The sequence below is a fragment of the Phalacrocorax aristotelis genome, chromosome 3 (assembly GCF_949628215.1).
Source record: "Phalacrocorax aristotelis chromosome 3, bGulAri2.1, whole genome shotgun sequence".
In the NCBI taxonomy this organism is placed as follows: Eukaryota; Metazoa; Chordata; class Aves; order Suliformes; family Phalacrocoracidae; genus Phalacrocorax; species Phalacrocorax aristotelis.
This window is the reverse complement of record NC_134278.1, coordinates 97,064,129-97,089,906: the sequence shown is the minus strand read 5'-3', so window position 1 is coordinate 97,089,906 and position 25,778 is coordinate 97,064,129. Positions and strand designations below refer to the sequence as shown.

Below are 25,778 nucleotides of genomic sequence, written 5' to 3'. Positions count from 1 at the left end.
ACTTAAACCCTAACCATGAAAAATGTCTCTGCCTTGGGAAAACACTACAACTGTGTAGAGAGGTACCTTCCCAAGGTGTCCTGTTGAGAGATGGTTGTACAGCAATGACTCAATTCACTCTGTCTGCATCTATCTTAAAATAAAACAAGTAATATCTGTTTTACAAAACTTGGCATGCCTTCCCAACCCCATAAACACAGAATCTTTTTTACTAGTTTCTTTAGAAGTAGAAGAATGCACTGACGCTTGCTAGGCAAAGTTCAGTCTCAATGTGTCAACAGTTTTTAATACAATCATAAGATGTAGATTAATGCATAGCTGAATATGGTCTCAATTTCTTTTCAGAGCTATCTAGAGACGTGTATGCAAGCAGGTGCTTTAAGACATGATGTCAGAATACCCTTATGTGGTTTAAAATAACAGTGGGGTTTTTTTTTAAAGAGACATTGAACAGTTATATTAACTAATGTGAACTAATCTGTTTCCCCCGACCCCATCTGTTTTTCCTATTTTTATTTAAGTGTAATAGCTAGGGGTCTCAGTGAAATTCCTTCATGGCAAAAACATTGCCATGTTGCTTGAAAACATTTACAAGCAACTTGATTTTATAAAAATCCCTGTCCAGGTAGACTGAGTGCACTATCTGTATGAAAACTCTTCAACCAGTCAAGTCAGTGTGTATCAAAAAACATAAAAGCTGTGGGAATTTATCCACAGGAAAAAAAAAAATCCTGTAGGATAACGTTTCCTTAATGAGCCTCTTCAAAATATGTTATTTATACCCCCCTCCTCTACTGTGGTAGAGTTTAAATATCCTTCCAGAAAAGAATAAAAGAACCCCCAAGATTTCCCCAAATCTTAGCTCTGAAGTCAATTAAGTCTTACAACTTGTTTCTGTTGTGCATGTTGTTGTATGTCAAACTTCTGAATACACTAAAAATCTCAAGGAGTTCATGCATCAAGTGCTGTTCACTTATTTCCTGAGCAAGGATTTTTAACATCACACAAATATATATTTCAGATAAGAAAGGCAATTTCATATTTAAATATGCCATTCTCTTCAGAAATTAGACCACTCAGAAAACTTCCACCGCAACCAAACCATGAAGATTAGTCTCAGACTAGCCTCTTTGAATGCTGTGACCACACCACAGTGGTGCATGAACAGAAAATTCTGTATCGCACAAGTACTGAGAAGTTTGATTGTGTTTCTAATATTGCAGAAAGGCTAATCCTTTTACTAGTACCTGAAATGAACCGGTACACTGCCACTGGATGTTTGAATGAATCGGCACACTTTTTTCAAGCAGAGAATCTGAAGACAATATTGCTAATTTCCAGTTTATTAGAATAGTTTCATCCTCTACGTCTTACTCTCACAGTTTAGAAAAGGCAGCATGTATTAAGATGTTTACTGGAAATGGTGGTCTTTCCGCAGAGCTGATAGAAGTAACAAATATTGCAGCTATATTGTGACTGTAAGAATTATGGCATTTTAGGATATTGTCCAACCACAGCAATAGAAACAATAGAAAGTAAGACTGATTCCTAAACAGTCAGTTATAAAAAGGCAAGTTCTGTTCCCATTCCTGTAACCACCAGTGACACATGTTCCTGGCACACCCATGTGTACTGAAGAAGGAGGAGAATTCACCTTCCAGCATTTGTTATTTATTTACAAAACATTTTACTGCTAATCTGAAGACAAAATTTAGTATCTGACTGAAAACAAACCAGCCCACAATTAAATAATCATGTGGAATGCAACAGATTTTATTAAATACTACAATGACAATTACAAGTTCAGAATTGTTATCCAAAGCCTTTTAAAAAAATGGAACCACATCCGAGGACAAAATATTTTGCAAGTTCATTTCAGTTTTACCAAACTGTTTTCATCAGTATAAACCAAACCAAAACGACACTGGTATTTTTCAAATTTGACTGCTCATATAATTTCTGAAGGATAGTAAAAAACTAATAACATTTTCAGTTTCACTTTAAAGACACCAAATACTCAATTAACCTTACACAGTCATTTCCGATTTTTCATTTGACCTGATGTATCCCCTGTATCCATTACTCTCACACCAACTTCCCCAATAGTCACTGAACAAAAATTTCCATGTAGAACTAATTAATAACAAAAAAAATCCACCAGCATATTCTGTAAGGCTTAACCACTATAAATAGCTGCAAATATTTCTTTTCCAAACACATCCCAAGTAATGATATAATTTATATGCTGCATGGCTCCACTTCATAGAAATGTGTATCTCGGGAAACCAACTGCAGATCACACACAAGCTTTCTTCAATCAAATCTGAATTGTAGTTTCTAAAAAATCAATTAGGCATAAGAAGCAATTACCTATTTTTAAGAACAGTATAATTTGTTTCCCCCCAGCTGAAGAACATAACACATGTAAACAAGGAGCACACTGGTCTGACTGCTGTAAACACTGACAACTGTTAAAATGGAAACTGCAACAGCATTAACTGGGGTAACACATTATTAAGGCATTTAAAATTGCACACTTCAGGAAGTGAGCTGTAGAGCCTCTCAGTTCAGCACGGCACTAACAGGCACGAGCCAAGCATGGGGGTTCACATACCTTCATACTTCTGGGCCATCCTTAATCACGCTGAATGGCTGCCTCGTCTTAATCTAAAGCAGTTTACTCTTAACCTACTTGAAGATTAACATTTCATTGCAGTAGTGAATTATGGAACAAGTCTTCATCAAAACACCAAGCCATCAAACCCCAGGAGAACAACCAAGAATCAATGTAATTTAAGATGCATGTAAGAGCAGGATAGGCACAGGCAATATAAGCCTCAAATTAGGAAGAAATTTCGAGAAGCTGGATGCACTAGGTAGATAATGCATGCAGCTGGTCTTCAGTTAATAGATTCCCTTCAAAACTTTTTTTTTTTTTTTACCTGCAGCAGTCCTGAAAAGAAAGGGAACACAATAAAAACACAGGGTTACGATGCAAGAATGAACAAAGATTGCCCAACAGGTCACTGTCATTGTGCAGCTTAACATCACCCTGTATTCAAGGAAACACCAAGATATTCCAAACACTATCACATCTCTTCCTTGAGCTACAATTCAGCTCCACTATCATCATCATCATTGCTCATCCATTCAAGTCTTTAGCTCCCCAAGGTTTTTCTCATCTTCAGCTGGCTTCTCCTTAGCCACTTCTCTTCATATGCCTTTCCTGTCCTCTCACTAAAAGCCTAACTTCTCCCAATTTATTTGTATGGGAGTGCAGCAATACACCACTCTCCACACACAAATCAAGAACAACCTGAGGCAGAGGAAAAGCAGGGCAAGTCTTTCACCTCCTCCTACCATCAGCCTTCACTCACATGTACAATGAAAGATGTGTACAGAACCTCTTCTGTTGTCTAGCCTCTTTCAGCTCTGTGTTCATCCAACGATAAATAAATAAACATAAAGAAGGAACAAATAGGAACCAAATAAAGCAGAGTGGGAAATAAGTGATCAGGCAGAGAATATATACAGAGAGGAGAAAAAAAGAATATCACTTAGACAACTGAAACCAAAATAGAGAGACAAGAATAAGGGAGGGACTGGAAAAGAGAAGTGAAAACAAAGACAGAACAAAAGAAACATCTTACATACATATCGACTGAAAACATTTTAAACAGGGCATCTCTTAAAAGAAAGCTTTTGCTATGCTACTTGGTACTGTGGTACTCTTCAAAATAAGATCCAATTGAACATATTAGTTCCAGAGACTTGAATATGTGGCATACCACTTGAAGGAATTTGCATTTCTATTAATTTTAAACACGTTATTGCAGCACATTCATTGTCCAAACTTCACAGGCCAAACTTTCTAAAAGGAAAACAAGTAAGTCTGATGTCAGATGCCTTACACAAAAAGCAACCCCAGAGTGTTGTTCCCCTCCTCTTTAAACACACCTGGAAACAAAATTAAAGACAAGTAATGAAATTTTAACTATGCAAAAGATTGATTAAAGTTTTTTTTCTACTACTAGAGTTCCTTTAGCCTTCAGGTCAAGGGTTTTTTTTCACCTCTCAAAGCCACACACACTGAAGATTCTCACTGATTTAGTTTTGCTTTTTCTTGTGGGGGGAACATAAGGACATTTGAAGGTAACAAAGGTCTGATAAAACTTAGAAATTCAGATTCCAACATTGGATTTCAGTTGGTTACAGGGATCAAGCCTACATTTCTTCAGGGACTATGGACTGAACATTTTCAGGACTACCACACAAATCACACTGCATGTTATATATAATGGCTTTCAAATTAGAAATTAAGAAATACTTACAACTTCCTCTGCAAGATCCTTTGAGTATTCATATTAAATCTAATTTCATGTAGCTCTCTCTAAGTGATAATCTAAACATGCTTTGAAAATGTCTACTTCTGCATTTTCTCAGTACCGCCATATCCCTAGAGCCAAAGTTCAGGCAACACATCAGTAGCAGGACTCAAGAATCTTAAATTTCACTTCCTCTCTTCTATATTCCTTTCCAAAACAATGAATACAAGCCATCTGGGGTACTTTTGATTGTCCTTTGCAGAAGGAAATGGGAACATCCCTAGATAACCAAAATTCACATCATGACCATGAACCAAAAAGGACACTGAACAAAAAATTTTGTACTTGTTTAGCAACAGGAGCACTTCAAACCAACAAAAGATAGCAGCTGTTCTCCCCCTTTTCCTTTTACACTGTGCCTCATCATTCATTTGGTCGCCTAGCAGTTATTTTTTCAGACCTTCTTGCAAAATGATGTAAGCAGTACCAAAAAAAAAAAAAATCCATAATGACTCAGAAGGTTAATTGAAGAGGAAAGGAATACACAAAAAAAGTAATGCCAAGATTGAAGGCTGTTATCACAATTTCTGAGCAACAGTGGGTCAGCATTTCCAAGTGATGATCCAGTAGTACAGTAACAGAGAACCTTGAAAATGATTGCTTGCTAAAATTTTAAAATTTAAACTCCCTGAATTACTAAGTATATTTTCATTAATAAATACCATAATGCTTAACTATCCTGTATGGAGTTGTAGAATAGTATTTTTAATACCAATAAATTTCCACCTTGTTCTGTAAAATTCGTGCACAAAATCGACTATAGCCCTGCAATAATGCAGCATTTTTATAGGAGGATGTTTTGCATAATATCTAAGGCTTAAATTAAATATTTAGAGTGGTACTTCAAAGTCTCCCAGCATTAACTAGCTTTGCACATAATAAAGCAAACAGCTTGACTTTACTGATTACAACAAAAGTAGGGCCTGCTAATGACAACCGGACTTTTCTCCCTTCCCCCTGCTCAAGTCTCACCGTTAAATCAACACTGAAATATAACTATGTATCCCAGTATCTTAAAATCCCACCAGGGTTCTTTAACCTGCACAGTGATTCCATCAAATACTAGATATTTTTTAGATTATTTTAAAAATGTATTTTCTATATTGCTTTCCTGCAGTACCTGAAGAATTTTTAGCACACTCAAGGGAGCTACCACAAAATAGCCATTTTAATGACTTTCCCTCTATGGAATACTGTTAAAAATCAGGTTCTAAGTAAACTTTGAAAATAAGCTTTTGGTATATTCCCTTGCACTAACTTCACTGAACAGTTTTTACCTTTTCAAAACAGAACAATACTCTCTTTCTTCTTTCCAATTTGGAAAGACTTATTTGCGTAGCCTTCTTTTTAAGGCACTAGTCCATAAAGTTTATGGCTTACAAATCTGACTGCTCAAACTGAGCGGCTCACCTGCAGACCTTCATTACTCAGTCTGTATCTAACCATAGTTAATACTTAAGCAGGCTAAAACATTCATACTTAATTCTCCATATAAGGTGGTTGCAAAGGAGAGATTGGAATCATAACACTAGAAGAGCACTCCTCAAAGCCTCAATTACTTTTTACTTCATATCTTCATTGCAGTTGTGTTCTACTTGTACCTTCCAAATTTCCCTTTAGAGAAGGGATAGAAAGAACCACCTTTTAAGCCATTGAACTTATTCAATAACTTGAATACTAATAGTGTTTGCAATACTTCACATTGTTTTCTCAGTGTATATTGCATTTAGCCTCTCTTACCTTGTGCTTATCTTCTCTTTCAGTTGTAAAACTTGCAGATGACAGCATTTACAGACTGTCTAGTGCTGCACGAACTTAGTCTTCATTATTGCTAAATACCTAGAGACTAATGTTATAAAACCTTTTTTTTTTTTTAAATTCTGAATGGTGGCTACAATCTACTTATGGCTGCAAGAACAAAGAAGCTTCACTATGCTCTTGATCTTTCTTGCCTTCTTCCTGTGACACACTGAAATTTTAGGTTTTGATTTATTATTGTAGGTCTTAAGTTTCCATGAAGACAGACAAACAGAAGGAAATACATACTTTATAAATCTTTAAACCATGGGATTTATTGCTGCAGAGGGTTATACAGCTCCAGAAAGTTCAGATGGTGTCAAGAATGGTCTGGAAACTCTCATGGCTTTAAAAGCCAACAGAGGCAATTAAGCACAATGACATCCTTCTTCATGGTTTGAGATGTCCTCCTGAGAGACAGATCACTAGACCCTGGAAACATTCTGAGAAGCTTCACTACACACCTATCCTTTTATTTTTCCTGGAGTCCTGATGCTGAACATCCTATAGGAAACAAAACACTTAAGCTAGAGACATTTCTGCTGTGGCCTAATAAAGTCACTTTTAAATTAGAGATCACAGCATAGAATATGGTATTAAAAACAGAAACCTCTAGTAGAAAAGAAACAAACACACTGTTGCATAGTTACAGACATTTGTTGGCAAACAGACTGACTCAAAAAAACACTTCCATGGTCCTTTTTTCCTATTACTATCTTAGCTGGTCACGCAACTATCAAATCTTTTGCAAAACAACTTCATGTTGTTACTTTAATAAACTCATCTCCTGTGTGTGGCCTTTATTTTGAATTTGCATGCACCATGGTACTGGCACAGTTTAAACTCTCTGAGTAATACTGCATTTGGGTTTTGGGCAAGATTGATGGGAAGTGGATTTTTGGAAACCCTTTAAGCGCTTCCTTTGTAAACGGCCACAGGATGCTTAATGGAATAAGAACGATTTCTCAAAAGTCAGGTTTTTGTGTGGTTTTACCAGTTTGGACTTTGTTAGAAGTCTAAGATCCTTACATTCCAGAGGTTACATGAGGATTTTACCCTAGATTCACTTTCTGCATACAGAAAGCACTTTAAAAAGTCATTAGTAAGAGGTCATATAGGAAATATTTGATTCTTAAATTTCGTTTTCAGGAGTTTGCTTTTCTTTTTTGTTCTTCCAGAGCACACCAACAGCAACTAGCTCAATTAGAACTAGCTCCAAGCAAAAGTATGTTACAAAGCCAGTTTGCAATGACATATTGAACTGTGAATTTGCAAGTTTGCAAATCTTTTATGATAATCCATCTAAATAAAATATCTCAATTTAAATGCTAGGTTTTCAAAACTTTGTCAGGCATATGCTCCCCCTGACATCAGACATACTTCCTAACTAATGTGAAAAAAAGTAGCAGCACCTCATCTTAGACCATTCACCTACCTTTTCTTTCCACTCTCCAGAACTCAGAAATTATTTTTACTTCCCTTTACTTACTAGTGCACTAACACATTTAATAGATTTAATTTAAAAAAGTTCAAATCATTAACACCATTTCCTTTCTCTATTAATTGTCCCAGAAATACTGTTAATCATTTTGGGATAGATATTGCCAAGACAGACGCATGAAGAGGACTTTGCACGCTTCTCTTGACAATCCCCTCATCAGGATCAAGCACCAGAAATTTCACTAGAGTCACAAATCTCAAAAAGTGAGAACTGCAGCTGTGTTGTTACAGTTTTTGAAAAATGCATAAATCTTGCATTCAGTAGTGCCTGGAAATCAATTTTAGAACAGCCCTTCTATTCAGATATGTGGAAAACACTTTTACAGGCAAGAGAGAAGGGGTTGATTTTTAGGCAAAAATATAAATATCTAAAGAGCAACTAAGTACTAGAGTAAATCATGCAAAAGTTTAGAGTCTGATCTCCTGTGGTTTACTGTGTAAGGTCTAGCGTGAGACAAACCCGGTCTGGGATTCCTACACAGTTCTTTATCTTCCAACAACAGGAGAGCATATCTTGACACCACGCAGCAACAAATTCTAAATATCACATAACCCAGCAACTTATCCACAGAGCACATTCAGCTAACGGAACAAAAAAACTGAAAAAGCATGTTTTATTATTTCTACAGCCTTCCAAAAGGCCTTTTAAAATGGAAGACTGTCAGACTTACTGCCTTCAAAGGAAAATTAGTTGATTTTAGTTTTTATTACATTTAAGAACGCATTTTATGAACTAATGATGGCTTTTACCAGAAGAAAATAAGCAGGCTCCATACTTTGATAATAAACTTTCATTTGATTATTTTAGCAGAAAATTTCATTCATTGTACCATGTAACACGATATAATTATTTTGCATGAAAAAGCAATGCCAGCTTCCGCTGTACAGTCTAGGAAGAGAATTGGAATCCAGTTGCGTAATGAGGTTCTACTAATGAACTTTATAGCTTTCAGAGTTAAATCTCAGTATCATTGTAAATGTGCAAGTGAACCCAGTATTTATTTTAGTCTCTGTAATTGCTCACACAACAGGTATTTGTAACTCAGAAGAAAAACCCATTGGTGAAGACATTAAGGTGAGCTACTCTTTCCAAAGAAGAGCAGGTGCCAAGTACATTCATGATGTAACTTAAATTTGGATCATTCTGGAAATTACAAGCTGCACAAGTAATTCATCTTGGCTTGAAGCATCAGTCAATCATTACCTCCTGCTAAAGTAGGATTCCTTAAGGCTAATGACATGCTCTTTCTTACCTTTTTCCCCAGTAGCAGGATGTTTACTTACAGGTAGATCATTTTTCACTGGCTTCCAATTTCAGAAATGCAGTCAAGAAACAAAAAACCCCAAAGCTTTTCGTGTTGCATGCCTAGTCACCCAGCAATCAAATCAGCCGCTTGTAAAGTCTCCAGAACTACAATTATCTGCAAAATGCTTAAACAGCCATTACATTTATAGTGGCAACCACAGAAACCAATGACAAATGCAATTATTAAGCTTGTATGTATATTTAAGAATTACAAGTGACCTAGCTAGTCATTTTGTGTAGTAATAAATACAAATTTAACCCCATTCGCACAAAACCAAACCTTAATAGATCAAGTCTACTCTCATGACTTTCAGATGAATAGCAATATTTCTGTGGTTACGACATACGCATCAGAAAAGCCAGGTCTTTGAAGACGTTCACAGATCTTGGCTCAAACAAGTGGTTGAGCAAACTCTCACAGAGCACAGGTGGAGCCACTGTTTCATAAGCCGCCCAACTATATCCAGGGGCTTTTGACAAGACCTGCCTTCACCATGCACTCATACCATCTCCCTTCTTCCTATAGAAACTCTTGATCTGGATTGCCATGTAACAGGACAACAAAAGGGGCTGACCAGTCTAAGATTAAGCAAAGATTTAAAATCTCTAAAACCTTATTTTGGAACTTGACCTGGTTGCAAAGCTCACCTTCTGAAGGGAACCTGTAGCCATTACACAGAACAGAAGAGCACCTCTTTGGGGAAAAAAGCCCACAGCTTGACAACTGTGGTTGTTTTTAAATCACAGGGGCAGCCCAATGGTAGCAGTAACTTCATCAAAGTGGCACAGGCTGGTGCTTATGCAAAAGGACACTGTTACAGTTAAGGTACCAAAAGTATTAAATTCTGCATTCAGTTAGTAGCTCTGTCAGACACTTTTGAAGGTCAGGTAAGTGATTTTTATCCCTCTATGCAACAGTGTCCAATTTCTGAGATGACGGCCACCACAGCAAAACTAGTTTACAGATGACTTCTGTCCACTCATTTGCTGCCTCCTTATCTTACCAGGACAGCTGACTGTGCAACTCCACAAAACAAATTACCTAAATGGTCCACATTAAAGAGACGACTCATTTTTCCTAAGGTAATTGCTCACAGGGGTGAGCAGACTAGATGGTGTTTAGCTTCTGGAACAGTGTAAAAAGAACCACACGTGCTGATTCTTCAGTAAGGGGTGATATGCTAGTTCATGAACACCTGTACTAGAACATTCTTTACAGTAAAAACTATGTGCAGGAAAGACACCTTTAAACATCAGCTGCAGGATTTAAAATAAATCTCCCAGGTTATATCACATTTCTTGCCCATCAGCCTACAGGGTATATGAAGATTTTATTAGAAATTAATTTTCTTCAGATCATTGTAACCAAATTCAAGTCAAACAGACACAAAAAGGTTATTTCTTTAATTAAACGAAGAAATGCATAAACTTCTTCAGCCTATCAGTCCCTTTTGCCTATGACTAATCTTCTAGTCATCCCTCAAATACTACAGACCTTGCCATCCTGAGTGGTAGCAATTAGAATTGAAAAAAACACCACTAAATTTTCCCCTTTCATTACTGCCTTCTCTTGTAATACATGTGTTTGCTGCATTTACTTCTTCAAACTAAAACAAGCCTAGTATTAAAAACAAGGGTCACTTCTTTGTGTACAAATATAACTAGAAAAGGTTTTAAACAGTGGCATATATTTCTGGAGTAGAAAATGCATGAATCTGGCAGAGCAAATCAGTACTCTCCATCTCTTCTACAAGTACTACTTAAACACACTTCCCCCATCATAATTTTTTCAAGTTTTATTATCACAGTTTTACTATAGTAGTGTAGAAAGTACCAAGTTTTGTGACATGCTTGCTGTTATACAGTCATTAGAAAGACTTGGTAAACATGTTTGGAAATGTTTTGCACTGAACATTTATCTTCTCCCAGCTTGCCTTCTGCATCCTCTGCATAAATCTGAGTACTGAACACCTAGGCATTATTGTAACTTTGCCAAACCTCCCTGATCCCCTCCGTACAAGTGTGCCTGAAGTTACTACAGCATCCAGTTCCCTGAGCAGGATCCTTTGTGCTGCTCTGACAGCCCCCAGCAAGCCTCTGAATGGAGACAGGAAAAGAGGTAGTACGAACCCTCAATGTCTTTTCTGCAGTGATTAACATTAAACTTTAATATTTTGCCTTCAGCTGAGGCAGGGGTAATAAAATATTTGCTTTATTGCCCTGAAAACATAGTAGTTCTGTATGAAGTCACTCAGCAGCCACATGTGACCCCTTTCCCTAATCCCCACACTTGAAGAACAAATATTCATCCTCAATAAGATCTTGAGGCAACAGTGAAAAATAAGACAACTGAAATAAGGATATTTAAGCATGTTTAATTGTTCTTTTATTCCTTCCCCCCAGCTGAACAATATTTAATGCAAACCTATTACAAATCTGAGTAGGGCACTGAAGTAGTCTTCAGTGGCTATTCACGCAACTTCACTGTTTGGTGCATTGCTACAGATGATTATTATGAGTGTTACCCGAGCAACAAAAACATCTAACTAGAGATGGCAGTTCTTAAGGCACTATCACAAACTCTTGTTCTGTTCTCCAAGTATAAATCCTTCCGCCTGTGCCTGACCACACTCACATGAAAACTAGTAAATTTAAGCACTACAATACACAGGCACACATACACATTCACCCTACAACAGCACATTTTTGAGTATCCTGCCTTTTTCTTTTATCCTCTTTTCAAACTCTATGGAGTTTATCACCAATATCTTTATATTGGCCTCAAAAAAATTAAGGTATCTGAAATAACTGGATAAAAACCACTGTCTTCCTTATATAAAAGCTGTTTTAAGCACTTAATAATCTTCGGACCTTCCACCTTTATTAGGCAGGTCAGCATTACACCTATTAAAGCTTCAGGTTGCTTTTGAATATTTCCATCCTGCTCTTCTTTTCAAGATCACCAGACTATTTTATATTGATATGCATTAGTTTTCAACACACATGTATTGAACCAAGTTTTTCAAATTGATTAAACAAGAAGTAGAGACATTGGTGTCGCTGCTCTTTTTAAGACTCAGCCAACACACAGTGCTTCCCGGGCATAGGCATGCATTTAGAATTTGAAAGTGCAGGAAGCTGTGGAATCAGAGGCAAACTGGGAACTGACTTCCTCAGCCCCTTCTTTTTAGGTTTAGATTACTGAAAAGATCTGAAGGAAGCCATGTCACTATAACAGAATTTACAGGAGCTTGATAGTTTGGGGTTTCTTTTGGGGGAGGGGAGAGATGTTTGGTTTGGGGTTTCATGTTTTGTTTGGTTTTTTGGTTCCTCTCCACCCTGGCCTTTTTAAGCCCTGTGCCTCTCTTGCAGGCGGTGGTAAGAATCACCACTTTCCAATTCTAGGTAAACACAGGCACAGATGTAAAGCTTCTATTATTTTCTGGAGACTCATAAGTAATACAGTGTTTTTGAAGAGTCATGATGCAATAGCTTTACATCTCCAAGCAAATAAATAATGTATTGCTCTGCATATAGAGGAGGAAAGGTATTCCGTTCAGTATGTATCCTTTTGTAACCTCAGTTAATGGCTGTTGAGGTCAGTATTAGAACTGTACAAAATCAGCCCTTTTGGAAAGATGAAAGCCATTTAGGAATGAGTCAAATATCTTACAGCATTCCTTACAAAATTACAAGTCTTACTGCAAGGAACTGTAATGTTCCTTCACTTTCAATGAAAGGTGTAAGAACTAATGAAAAAAAGGAAAACAATAAGGCTCTGACAACAGTATTTACTCTGCCACCAGCAGAAATTCCCTTAGCACAAGAAGAACTGAGCAAAGAAAATGCAATCTAAGATGTCCATGTATCTTTTAGACTGTTACAAACCACACTTACAGATAGGAATCAAAACTAGTAAGACCATATTTGACTACAGGGCATTAAAGTGTAATCACATGGTTTGTTGTTTTCCTTGAATAGGTCTTCCAGGTATCTGGATTGTTCCTTAAAGTTTGCTTAAGCTTCCTTTCAACCTGCTTTGCTACATTAATCCTTCAAGTCTAGTACTAGACTTTATTATTACAATGGACTGGATTATTACAAATGATTAACAAGAGAGTTCCAACTCTATCACATTATCATTCTGAAAGAGACATGAAAGAGAGAACATGGGACTGCAAAGGACATCCTGGGTCATCAGTTTAGTCCTCTAATGTTAGAAGCAACAGCATCATGTAGTCCACTTAATTTCCTTCATACATTAGAGGAAAAGTACATGTGTGTACACATGTATTTATTATGACATTCCAACAGCCTTAGTGGTTTATAGAGGCAGGAAAATTACCATCAGTGCAAATTTATCCCCGCCCTATTCTGTCTCTGCCTTGCTCCACCTGGTCTATACATATTCATTACAAACAGACTTCAAAATGAGTAGGTGTGCTGTTTTGGCTGGGATAGAGTTAATTTTCTTTATAGCAGCTAGCATGGGGCTGTGTTTTGGATTTGTGCTGGAAACAGCTGTGATAATGTGGAGATGTTTTAGTTGTTGCTAAGTAGTGCTTACACTGGTCAAGGACTTTTGCAGCCCCCTGTGCTCTGCCGGTGCACAAGCTGGGAAGGGACACAGCTGGGACAGCTGACCCCAACTGGCCAAAGGGGTATTCCATACCATATGACATCATGCTTAGTATACAAAGCTGGGGGAAGAAGGAGGAAGGGGGAAACGTTTGGACTTCTGGCATTTGTCTTCCCAAGTAACCCTTACATGTGATAGAGCCCTGCTTTCCTGGAGATGGCTGAACACCTGCCTGCTGATGGGAAGGAGTAAATGAATTCCTTGTTTTGCTTTGCTTGCATGCATGGCTTTTGTTTTACCTGTTCAACTGTCTTTATCTCAACCCATGAGTTTTCTCACTTTTACCCTTCCAATTTTCTCCCCAAAGCATTTTTAGGAGCGAGCAAGCGGCTGGGTGCTACTTAGTTGCTGGCTGGGGCTAAACCACGACTGTAGACTATGAGATGTTCTCATCTCATCAACAATTTTGTAAAGTGTGAAGCAAAGGTATATGCTTAGCCTTTAAAACCCTACCAGATTTTATGACTCAAAAGAAAATTTACTTCTTGGAGTCTTGGTGTCACCACTATTCCATGAGACACTGGAGAGACTGCCCTGCTTTAGCCTTTAAGTCTTTCTCCTAACAAAAATAACGCCTGAAAGTATACAGGGTTAAGTTTTCCCACACCTCAAGTTCACATTAGCATACTTTTATTGCTCAGCTGTTTGGAATCAGCCAACTGTTTTCATTTTGAAAATACAGATTTATCTATTTAAAGGCTATTTGATAAACAAAGTTCAGAAAAAAAAACACCACAAAATCCTACATCAGTAGCTGTAACACAGTAGGTATTATCATCAGGAATTCTTGTACATGTATTAATACAACACAAAAAGTTAACATGACTTCATACATTTAGAGTTGCTGTGCAAGCATTTTTAACATTTTGGGTCAGAAGAAGCTAGGTAAGGTTTTCATTAGAAGCTTGTTTTAGTTTGAATACAACATTATGTTTCCAAAGGTTCTACATATTTCTTTGAAGAAGTTAATAAAATAAAGCCCATACTATAAGTAATAAGTATATTTTGATCTTGGTTGAATCAGCAGAATGGTTTGGAAAAGCCAATGAAATTCAGTCTCCCATCCTCTTGATATCATGTCTTATAACTGAAAAAAAGTTTTGTTCTTTAGTTTTTTCAACTAATCTATCAAAGATCAGAATCAATCTGTAAAAGCTCTGTCTTAATGAGCAAAGCATCAAGGTAGATGTACACTTAGTTATTAATTTGCATATATGAACACTGCCTAGTTATAAGCTGATAGCATAACAACTCAATACCATAAAATCTGAACAGTTATTACAAAGTTACAGCACAACTTCATTTTATATTTGCAAAATTTTGTGCACAAGGCATTTTAGGACCATGGGGTTTTTTTAAGGTACCTATCTGCTATCTGTGAAAATATATACTAGAAATGACACTGATTTGCATATTACAAGATATATTTGAATACAGTCACTCTGCATATAGAAGTGACCCTTCTATATAAGGAAAAATTGCACAAATAGGCAAGCTACAGATGAGCTTCAAGTAAGAAAGGTGCATCCAATCATGCAGAAATAGAAGCCCAGTGAGAATAAGGATGAGGCAAAAAGAGATACCCAGTAGGGAAATACATACGCAAATTGCCATGCTGGCTGTTGCCAGGTTGTAGCGCAGTACAGCAGCTTCAAAATGGAGGTAGTAACATACAACAGGAAGCTTAAAGTTTAACAGCAAAACCACACACCCCAAAAGTCCCTCACACTGAGCAAAACTGCATAAGGTTTCTCAAAGCACCACAATACCTTGCTATGTGACTGTGTCCAGTAATGAAAGTAGTAACTTTAAACTTCAACAACGGACTTCATGTCACTTACATGACAAACCAACTATATAAACAAAGGTATTTTTAACTGGGACTTAACTACACACCAGCAATAAGCAGAATACCTCTACCAGAATTGTGTCCTTTTTTTTGCCACAGGACTCCTTTTTCTACTGGCATTCAGTGAGCATCCTGTTAATGAACTGTGAGGAGCTAGCCAGGTACACAGATCACTGTATTCTCTGGCCTTTTCCAGATCAAGCTCAGTAAGGGCTTGCTAACAGGAACTTAGAAACCTGTATGTAAAAGCAGCAGAGCAGTGAAATGCCAGAGGTTGCAAATTACCATATTATATTGTCTACTCCAATTATTACAGAGATATTGTACATTTACTTCCATTCAATTACTAGTTATTCATTGAAGTGTTTCTATAATGGTGAGATTTAAACAGCACGCATTTGACTGCACAAATTAAGGCGGTAGATTTTGGTTCATTAATGTAGCTCAGCCATTGCTTTCAAGAGACAAATCATAAGGCAAGATTCTTAAAAAAAAAAAAGAAACAACCAAACCACCAAAAAAACCCCACAAGTACTTTCCAGCCTGCTTATCCCTAGCACAAGGAAAAACTGACAGGGCACTTAGTGACTAGTGGAAAATTAATTTGGGTCACTCTACAGTATGGTTGCTATGGCAACTGCATGCAAAATGTAGTAGGCACGCTCTTCATCAATGTTAATATAACATCAGCCATTCTTCACGAATTTTTAATCAATGTAAAACAAAGTATGTTTCATAACTAGATATAAATTTAAATAAAACTCGTATGGTCAACTCGTCTGTCAAAGAAGAAATGTCACAATGTCTTCCTTGTTGCATACAGTAATCTGTCACATCATCTTCATTTCTCAGGAAACAATTTCCACACCTAAATGTCACATAAAAATAAGCACATCTGACTAGAAGTAGGGGGGAAGGGTCAACATAAAAGAAGACTTTTTCCTGGATGCAGAAATTTAATACCTGTGGGTTTTTTTACAGGAAAGCTCTGGGCTAAAATCAAAACTCAGTATCACCAGTTTAAACCAAAACAACCCTGCTAGCTTTACACAAGTAAGACACAACTTTATCTGACCTCTTGTTCAAATATTTTACAATCTGACCTCAAAAAAAAGATATACTTTTGACCAGACATGGTGGTGAGTTAATGCCTGGAGCAAAGAGCACTTTTTACATATATACACGCACGAAACTTCTTAGCGCCGTGCCTCCCCCACCCCCCTTATTATTTATTTATTTCAAGGTGAACTTTCATTGCTACAGAGGCTGCTTTAACTCTTAAAATCTAAATGTGGTTGAGCATTTTAAGACTAGACTTTTCTGTCAGCTGGAGTTATATCACAGAACCAAAAAGATTGGAGCTATAAAAAGCTTAAGAGTCAGAGTTTGTTTCCTAGACAATGTTAGGCTGGTTTAGTTTTAGATGTTACTCAGTGATAGTACACAGTTAGATAAATATATACAGCTGAAGAAATCCTTCATGCTACAAAAAACACCACTCCAAAAACCAGAGGACTTCCCTCTCCCGGCGGGGTGTGGGGGGAATCTATTTCCCTCTTTCCCTCTAACAATGTATTATACAAGTATTCAAACCAACATAATGTAAGACCAAAACTGGCATTTTACTTTTCCCAGTATATCTATATGCCATAGCAGACTGATTAATTCAGACTTCTCCAAAATGTTACCGTCTTTGAAGCCTCCTCCAAGAACACAAACTGAAACATCAGGACATAGTAATGGTGGATTAGCATGCAAGATTGCAGTGATGACGTGACTTTGTTCAGCATATGCTGCTTCAAAACATCACTGCACTGAGGGCAGCTACGTCACTTGATGTTTCATGGGGCCTGAATGTGATTTTGTGGTCTGGTAGTTTCCCTCAAGACAAGTTTGTGGAGCATGTGGTTGGTTGAACCAGAGGTGATTTTTAAATTGGATCTCCACCTCCTCTTGGCTGCTTCCCAGGTAAGTGTAGACAAACAAGCTAGCTGGTTTTGAACTCTAAGGTTGCCATGGCTGAAATTGGTGTTGATACTTAAAGCTGAAAAACTATGTTCAAAGCTTTGTGTTTGACAGAAATGCCCCAAACTACAGAACTGAAAAAGGACAAAACTCCAGCCTTTGGTGTTACACCAGGCATTAATTTGCCTCTATATTATAAACAAGGTTCAAAGGTTTTAGTCTGGATTAAAAAGAAAGAGTCCCAATACCCATTCCAAGTATGCTATTAAGACACAGGTAAATGAAGTGTTGGATTTTTTAATTTATTTTACAGGAGTTGGAACACCAATACCATGAAAGGTCTTTCTTTCCCAAGTCAAACAATTATGAGGTTACTTATAGTTGCTCCTAGTTCTTCAGGATCAAAAATAAATAAAAGCTTCTGGTTTCTTTCTATTTCCTCCTTTTTAAACACAGATAATAAAACATCTTTTTGGACCAATTAAATTTGTTCTGTAATAAACGGTGCATCATCAAGAAGAACAGCAAACTAGCAGAACTTGTCTTAGCATTAAAACAACGCACTTCAGTGCTTGGTTCTCAAAATGTGGCAGGGGGGATTGTGGTTAGTTAGTTGGTTTTTGGGGGTTTGTTTGTTCTGGTATTTTGTTGGGGTTTTTTTATACACTAAGTGGTAAGAAGGTAAAGATTTTGCAGCTGTATTACTGATCTGCCATCATCTGACAAATAGATACGCCATGGAAGACTATAAACAAAAAATAAGATTTGGGATATTAAATATTAAACAGTTATTGGCATAATCCACTCTCCGCAATATATTTGCATCTAAAAAATAGTTTAATCTTTGTGCATTTTCCCCTTCAAAATTCTCAATGCATCAGTACCCACCTGATAAAGAAAAACACAGACAGCATAACGCACACAATTTAGAATTGGAGAGAATCAGGATGTTATTCTATTCAATTTTAAATTTAGATTGTCAGCCTATTAGGCAGAGGCACCCTACTGAAACAAACAAAAGTAGTTTTATGAAAAAATACCCACTTGAAGACAAAAGTCTAAGGCATAAAACTAAGAGGCAAAACAAATTGTATAAACAATTTCTAGTGAAATAGATGCCAAGTGTTCATGGTTGATATACCGCACTTATGTTTTGAATTATTTGGATGACATTTGGGATGAAAATGGTGTTATTTTATACAATAAGATAATTCTCTAAATAGAGTTTTTCCAAGGCTGTTTAATTATTTCATAGCCACAGTAGTTTGGCTTTTTAGGTTAAGCAAATAATGCTTTGCACTCAAAGAAGTTGAGAAGAAATACTCTCAATTCAATGAATCTTTATCAGCATGACAAGTTTCTAAATGCACAAAAAGATGAGACTCCCTGAATTTGTCATTATGGGCCCTTGCAGGAAAACACATTAGGAGAGATTAAAGTTTCTGTTCTAGATTCTCTCACAATTCCTATTCATTCCTTGTTCAGTGGCTAGCAGATACATTGCTCAGTATTTTAAGTGATCTGTGTTTTCTGCATATGTAATTACACACATAGACAGCTAAGAAATCCAGATTCAGGATTTAACTGACTATAATGGGTTGGGAAATAATGATTTACAAAACAAAAAGGCCTTTCCTTGTTCTTTCCACACAACAGTTTTTAGTATTCAGATTTAAAATTCAGGTGAGCTTACTGGATTGACTGGACATCATTGACAGGCACTACTGCTGTCCTGTAAGTAACCAAAACCCCTGTGCTCTTCAGTGGGGGAGCTTCCCAAATCCCTTTTGTTGAAGCTGTTACACTTCCACACTAAAGCACTGAGGAGTTGAAATTAAATTCAAATCCTCCATGGCAACAGTATAATTTGAGCCTATATCTATCATATTTTATGTGAACCTTCTTACAATTAAGCAATTTATGTAAGAGACCCAGGAAGGATGTTGCACTCTAAGTTAACAGACACCTTCAGACAAGAAGGGGAAAAGCCTTGTCTTCAAATCCTGACAAGTCTTAGTCTTGGCAATAGTGAATGGTTCAGCATCTGAGGCGAGTCAGATTAAGACCAGAAGCACAACATAAGGCAGTTAGGGAACATAAGCATCAGAAATTCAAGTGCTCAGAGACTTCTGGCATATCCAAGGTTTGTGACAGTTGAGCAGAATTTGATGGTCTAAATTTGAGTTTCAGGCAAAGCTATTAAAAACCCCTAACAAATATCTTAGATATTTAAAACAAAACTGAGGAGTGTTTCTGTACTGCAGAGAACCATGGAAAGCAAATGGCAGTATTTCAAAGGGCTGGTACGGAAATAAGCATGTTACACCTTATAAAGTGCTCACTAGTTTGGCCAGAGAGGATATTGCAGAAAAATAAACTATGTTGGAAAATAACTGCAACAATTAAGAGATTTCAGCAGGAAGCATCCTGTATTTTTGAGCGAATCCCCTTTAGCAGTTCAGAAGACAAAACTGTAAAAGGAAAGAATGAAATAACAAACTTAGCTGACATTTGGCCTAAGTATCCCATTCAATATCTCAGGCCAAGTTTAGCATAGCAAATTAGTAAGTTACAATGTATTCCTGCTGATAACAGTGAATGGTTCAAATAACAAAGGTCTGCCACAAATCTAGTGCGTGACTTACAGCTCAACTGGCTTTGACTTCATATAAGCACTGGAAAAAAGTGTGATGCTAGCCCTAACAGACATTGTGAGATGTTTCATATTCCACACAATTGGCTTAATATAGTGCTTTGAGCTCCAACTGAAATAAAATCCAACTTCATTGTACGTAGCACAGTACATTATCTTTTCCATCATTTAAACTTATGTTTTTGGGGGACAGGAGATGGTTAATACTTTTACTAAGTGTCACAGAACAATTAAACGCTTAAACTGGAAACAAGAGCAAGTGTCCGGTAGAACCTTACTTAACTGGAGCCAGAGTGACTGTATGCTCACTCTATCCCTCAGCTTCCAACTGGAACTTCAATAGACACAACGGCATCTGCACTATCACCAGCTGAAAATAACATTTCAAGGCCCTCACAGGCAGTCTCAGAAGTCTCAGGATCCTCCATTGTATTACACACTTGTTCAGACAACTAGCTTGAAAACTGAAAGAAGAATGAATATGTTCATTATATTGACATAATTAGTGACCTTATTAACTTGGCCCTTCAGACATTAAATCCTTATCTTTACTCTTCTTCTCCAAGTTTATTGCATAAACTACTTAGCATAATTACAGCTTAGCATAATTGTAACTTACGAACATCATTGTAGTTCAAGGCCTGCCTGCACATAGATTAAGGGTTTTCATTCCAGAGGGAAAACTGACGATAAAAGCTAACCTGGACTGACACCTGCCAAGTGAGATACGCGACTTTGAACCAGAGTTCAAACAACCAGCAATTCAGTTTTAAACAAAGCTTTAACAACACATGAATTGGGGAAACACATTTCCTCCCCCACAGTCTTAAACTACAATACTACGAGACAACACAAATTAGGTATATAAATACATATCATTAATACTAAATTCTATATATAAGCACACTTATGAAATGCCATTTCATATAAAAGCCATCAAGATTAATCAAAAAAAGGCTGACAGAGCTCCTATAAAACACTGGTTTCTACTACAGCATATTAACAATTTGTACCTATTCAAGAGATTTGGAAAGAAGAAAGTCACAGCTACTTTGTGGTCAGTGAACCCAATTTTTTGTTTTTATATAAATATATATATATGAATGTGCCTCAGTTTCACATTGGTATAACCTCTTGAATTTTACAGCTACAAGCAACTGAATAAAAACCAAAGGGAATACATCTGGTCAACATGTGGCCAATGATTAAATATATCTATGTAGGAAGTATTTAAAAAAAAACCAAAGGACTCTACACTGGCTCCCAATACCAGTCCCACCTACAAAATTTGGGCATGGTTTAGAGGGCCATGCAAAGCTTTCTGTGCAAAGAAGCCTCAAACCAAAGAAAGCTAACACTAAATTTGAGGTTTGTTTATCAAGGGCAGATGTGAAACTGAATATAATAGTTGTCAATTAACAGAATTCTGATCAATTTTTGCAGTTGCTCCCTTCATATTAAAATATGCTATTGCCACAAGCCAAACATCATTAAAAGAGATTAGTATCTGTAGTGTGTCCCAAATTATTTATACAACTATGTAAGACAGCCCAGCTGCACAGACTAATTGTCTTAAAAGCCCATTAATACAGTAGGACTTCATAGAAAATGGCAAGAATTTTATTTAAAATGGCATATTACTAAATTGACTATAGGTAAAATTTCACAGCAGACAATGTCCTGACCATTTTCTTAGTCTCACATGAGAACAAACCGGGCCATTTCAAGCAGTTAGAACTATACACATGAGTAATAGCTGACATTTGACACACACTGTATGCAGTAGTCACAGTTAGTGTAGTTAAAGGGAGTATTTATAGACTTCAAAAGTGTAAACAGAAGTCCTTAATTTTAAAAAGAAAAATTACAAAGCCAGAAAAGTGTCTAAAATCAATAACTGTTCATCCCTGCATCCCAATCCTATTTTACCTGTTCCTGATAAAACAGGTTTGCATCACATTAGAAGGTTTACTGGATAGCATCTGTAACACCAAAACCCATCATTCGATGCTAGAACTGACAGGTGTAGCCACCTCAAGATTTGTATTTCAGATCAGGATGATGCTTTTCAGGTGCCTCTCCCAGTAGTCCCTGTACCCAGGTCCCAAGGAACTACAAACCATGCTTCCTCTGCATCAAGATAAATAGAAAACTGTGCTCCAAGGCTGTCCCTAACATACCACAGGCACAAATAGGTATTCAGTCCACTATGTCACTTTGAAGCTTGTTAAAGATTTTAAGAGAAATCATTAAAATCTGTATACTGTAGACACAAGGTCATGAGGTCTGACTGCTCTGCTGTCCAGCTATTTATCCACACTACTTGCAAATGGTAGCATGGCCCAATTAAGGATGGGCCTGGACTCAGTCGGTTTCTGCAGTGTGATAGGATCCTATTTATATCTGCATATAACATGATACAAATCTGCATTAGGGAAACGGTCAGTCATGCATTTTAGCATTACCAGGAAAAATGGTTTTATTTCAACTTTACTCACTAAGAGCACAAAAGCTTAATTGGTATTATTTGCTGACTGGATTACAATGTAATCACGTGATATGATTGTTATGTTTAGTACTGTTAATTCTAAACATAAAGATCATCTGAAAGTTCTGTTAATTTGTATGTTCATGATATGCTAAGAATAATGCAGTTTGATAATAATAGCACCAAACTGAATACAGCTAAAAGCAGCAGCTACAGCCTCCGGCTACAAATACGGAAAAAGAGCAAGTTATTTGAAAGATAAAATCTGAAATAGCACTTCAGTAATTGTTGGTTTTTCGTATTTAAATAAATTACTTTAGCTGGAAAAACTTTTTGGTGATATACAAGCTCCTGTTTAATCTCCAAGATTAATATGCTAGTTTAATACATGCAGAAAGCATAAATTAGTGTGGACAATGTACTGTAAATACATATTTATAAACATACAGCAGTCAAAGTTTACACATGTGCAAACTGCATTTATCTGCTGACTCAAATGTTTTGTTTGATGAGTAGAATATATGTTTCATAGGTTGTACTTAGTACAACATTATGACTTCAACTAAGAAAGTCTTTTCCAATGCAAGAATCCACAAATGACATTTGCACTTTGTTCCGAGAGTGGAGTAGATCAGCCATCTTTGAACAAGAAGTCTGAATAAAACAGGAGACAAAACAAAAAAGTCTGCTTATACCATATTAGCAGCATTTGATTACTTGTTTCTCAGGTGTTTGAAAGAGATAACCTGTACAGAAGTGAGAACCTGTACTTTTATCTAGAAATCCATCCGGTGTCAATACAGGATTTAGCAGCTGCTCTTTATTTGCTTCAACATATCACCAGTGTGCAAAACTTCAGTGGCTTAATTAGCCTGACCAGACAGTCATGTTTCTAAGTTTGTGTATTTTTCTTCCTAGGAATTTGTGCTCAATTTTAATTGACAAAACAAGCCTATTAAATGTAAAACAACAACAAACACTTTTAGGAACCTGAAGTATAATTTTGTGTTCTCTAGACAAAAAAAAAAAAAAATCACACCCCATTTGTTTTTTCTACTTAAACTGGAGGACCAAGAGCTGGTTTTGCAGCCCATAGCTATTCAAATAATTGCCAAAATACTGATTCACAAGCTGAGGCATGCTATTCCTTTACAAAATACATCCTTTGTGTGTGGGGGGGGGGGGGGGGTGGAGAGAAGTAATGTTTTCCTTTTTTATATTTTAATGCTAAACTAACTTAACCCCCTTACAAATTAAGTTTCAGAATAGAACCCAAAAAGCATCAACATAATTCAAACAGTTGATAATGTATCCTTTATCACATGAAAGACATGAGTACTTATGATTGCCTGGATCCTAGGCTCTGCCAAAGCTGTATTCAGTGGTCTTGCGTGAAGAAGCATTCTGATATTTTTAGACCAAAGCCAGATTCATCAATGTGCTGAAGGAGGTCTTTATAAACTTAAACCTGTGCAAGATTCCCCAATATAAGCACCATATGAAGACCCAGTCCTGCCATGCTTCCTGACCCCAGTGCAGTTTTCATTGCAGATGAAACTGACGCCGAGATGAGTTTTGTTCTCCAGTAGAAGAACAGAAGTTTGAACACGGCAAATCAAAGCTTCACTGTCAGAGATTACTTTGGTTTTGCAGAACTGGCATAAAGAACAAAAACTTTAAGCTTCCATTTCTGTCAAAACACGTTAATATTAAGACAGAGCTTGAAAAGACTTGGAAAACTGACACTTTGTAAATGTAGCTATCATTTTTCACACACGGGTAGATTAAATGAAGAACAGTAGGACTGTGCCAAACAAATTTATCTCTACAGTGATAATTTCAAATCCACTCGATGGAAAACGAATGTCAGATTTCACTCTCCCATTCACATTACACAGAAGCAGGTATGTAACAAACCCAGAAGTTACCAGCCTTGCTTTAAAACCGTCTTTGGCTACCTAAAATTGTTTATCTTGAGTATATGTTACATTAAATTGCATGAACCTCAGCCACGGCAAGTAAAATTAAATCCAAATCAATGTCAGTTAATCGCATATAATATTTTCTTTTAATTGTTCCCTTTTGGGGTTGGTATCTGCATTCACACGTAGGGCAAAGGTTCCACACCCCTGCCTCACTGAAGCCGCTACACGACGTCTCTGCACTGAAAACCCTCCACACCCGAGGTAGCAAAGTCAGGGAAGAGCAGTAGTGCCTGCATTTACCCTACCAAAAATGTAGCTTCAACACCACGCGAGGCATTTAAGTTACCGGCCCGAAGCGCAAAGCCGCGGTGCGGAGCGAGGCCCCGGCCCCGCAGCCGGCGGGTGGGTGCGGCGGTGCGGGCCGCAGCACCGCACCACGCAGCCTCGCTTCTAGCCGGGATCTACTTTAAAAGCAACAGGAGCTTTTGAATGACAGTACGGCCCCCGCCCGAGGCATATTTTCTACAGAAAATAAAGCTCGTTTTCGTAACAGAGACGAGCGTTACCGGTGGCCAGGGCAGCGCGCCGCCTCCCCCCGGCCACCGCCACAACAGGCGCCCGCCCCCAGGCACCGAAACAAACCCGTTGCGCCTTCAAGACCCCGCGGGAAATAGGGCTGCTCCCTCACACATACTTGGGGGGTGGAAGAAGGATGTTTTACCTCAGCCCAGCGCCGGCGGGAGCTCCTCTGGCACAGCCCTGCGCCCGGGGAGCCGCCCGATGGCGGTCTGCAGCCGCCCCCAGGCTGGGTAGCACCTGCTTCCACCTGCGAAATTAAACAGCCTCCTTCGTCCTTCCGCAGTCACCTCGCCCCTTTCTTTCCTGCCAGGTGGGGCGAGCAGCTGAGGGAGTGCGGCGTGAGGCACATTTTCATCCCCCACCCCGATTAATCTCCCGTTCTTTAATCTCCCATCTCCAATTCATCTTCCTTGCACTGTTGGTCCAGAGCTTGACAAACTATTCCGGGAAGAGTTATCTCCAAGGTCAATAAAAAGCATATTCTTCCTGTGTGATCTTCTCTGGATAGAGCGGCTCTGTTACACCGACCAGGGGTCTGCTCCAGGACCCCCCTGCCCATGGACAGTAGCTTACTGAGGAAATCATTGCTAAAAGTGGTACAATCCCTGCATAATTTCCTTCTAACTATACCTGCTTAAGCCAATTCCCTATCCACAATTATGTTTTGAGGGTTTTAGCACGTACATTGTCGA

At 37.7% G+C, this 25,778-nt stretch overlaps 1 protein-coding gene across 24 annotated transcripts in view; it reads right to left on the bottom strand.

Annotated features, from left to right (window-relative positions):
* The window catches only part of NRXN1 (neurexin 1), a 726,997-nt gene that overhangs the window by 557,275 nt on the left and 143,944 nt on the right, over nt 1-25,778 (bottom strand). The window contains exon 1 of one of the 24 annotated variants that reach the window (XM_075088637.1): nt 25,229-25,278. The exons of the other annotated variants lie outside the window; for them this stretch is intronic. The gene's annotated coding sequence lies outside the window, so the exon portion shown is untranslated. Of the gene's footprint in view, nt 1-25,228; nt 25,279-25,778 lie in introns of those variants that run through there. 24 annotated transcript variants of the gene reach the window in all.